Source organism: Nanorana parkeri, unplaced genomic scaffold (genome assembly GCF_000935625.1).
Source record: "Nanorana parkeri isolate BGI_ZX_2015 unplaced genomic scaffold, ASM93562v1 scaffold1233, whole genome shotgun sequence".
Taxonomy (NCBI): domain Eukaryota; kingdom Metazoa; phylum Chordata; class Amphibia; order Anura; family Dicroglossidae; genus Nanorana; species Nanorana parkeri.
In genome coordinates this window covers 288,147-290,029 of record NW_017307501.1, presented here as the reverse complement: position 1 = coordinate 290,029, position 1,883 = coordinate 288,147, and positions in this window count along the sequence as shown.

Sequence of the window (1,883 nt, the reverse complement as noted above, 5' to 3'; positions counted from 1 at the left end):
AATGGGAGACTGTCTAATGAAGGAATGTATAATGGGGGACTGTCTATTGGAGGACTGTATAATGGGGGACTGTCTATTGGAGGACTGGAGGTAGTGAGAAGCGGATGATCAGCGTCTGGTGAGGTGTTGATGAGTCACAATGAATGACATTCTGTAGAAGTTCTTATCTCAGATAGTGAAGCCGCCTGCAGGCCGATCTCTGTAACGGGAGGTTCTCTGGAGGCGGACTGAAGAAATTGTCTCGTTCGGTCTTCACACATTATATATATATATAGAGACCAAAACCTTTTCTGTAGGACGGAGGAGAGATGGATTAGAACCCCAGTCACATCTTTATTGCTGCTCGGGTCCCCTCCGGGTGAACTCACGCTCCCTACAGGAGCCATAAATAGTGATTTATAAGCTGCAGCGCATTCATGTGATGAGTGGATATCACAAGCCGTTGGCAGCAGGAAACCGAGATAGGCTTAGCTCTACTATAAAGAGTACCTGTCATTGGACGAGGGCTGAGAACGAAGGCATCAAGGGTCCCTCCAAATGACTACTTTCACATTCCGGAATGGACTTGGTTCTCCCGGGTCAGTGACCCACAAGGTATTTAATCCAGAGACACCCAGGAAACGAGCACCTCAGAAGGTACACAGCCATGAGGACACCCCAAGTTCTCTCGCTTCTACATGCACTATTTTTTCCAAAGTATTGATATTAGAGCGGAGACTGCGAGCCCCTCCCCCAACATCAGTACCTGACCTCACAAATGGTCCAACATTCCCATAGACACACTCCTAAACCTCGTGGACGCCTTCCCAGAAGAGGCGGAGCTGTTATAGCAGCAAAGGGCGGAGCCAACCCAATACTGAACCCTACGGGCTAAGACTGGGGGGCCATTAGAGTTCATGTGCGTGTAAAGGCGTCCCGATACTTCTGGCGATATAGTGTATCTTATTATAGCTTTATGTTATGCTTTGCAATGCACTTTGTACGAAATGTCAATGCGCATCATGATGACCGTTCTAATGCATGCATTGGGGTTCCACGATTCCAGCCTGAACCTTCCAGAGCTGACGCCTTCCTGACATATCCGCCATCTCCAGACCGTGGCTGTTTTGGAAATTGATCTTTGTCGAGATTCCCATCAGCCCCCAGTGACTGGCGTCTCCTTGAGAGCCACTGAACGCGGGAAACATATGGACTGAACCCAACAGTCCGCTCCAAAAAAATCTCACATCACCACCCCCCCGCCCCGACCTCCAGCAAATAAAAACCAACACAGCAGACACTTTCACCTCCGAGACCATTGAAACAATACGTTCCTACAATTTATTCCCCCAGAAAATAAGTTAATACATTCACACACAAAAAAAAAAAAAAAGTCAATGGAATTACATTTCTGGACAGCAGCCCGCCCCTCCCCCACCAAAAGTCCCCTCAGAGTTCCACTTATCACTAAAACACTGTTTGACAAGTCCTCACACACATTAAAACACTCATCGAAGAGAAAGGATTCTTATTTTCCTCCGGGCCCCGGCTTGGCTCTGCTCCAGCCTTTGACACACTGTCTGCGGTTTGGCGCATCGGCTTCCTGGAGTCATACCAATGGTGTGACAACAATGATGGGTTGCAAGGGGCAGCAAACATTGTTACCTTTAAGGAGACCCTGCCGCCAACTTCAGCCACTGATCATAAAAATCTAATAAAATGTATTTTACACACTTACTTGCCGTGTTTTTCCTTTCCATAAATAATTTTTTATTCACTTGCAATGTGCCTGTGAACTGCTAGAAAATTTGACTACACCAGGAAGTGTCAATCTCCCCCCCATGCATATCGTAGCCCTCTTTGTTCTCTTCTGGGAGGTTCTAATTACTGTCTGTACTGGCCCA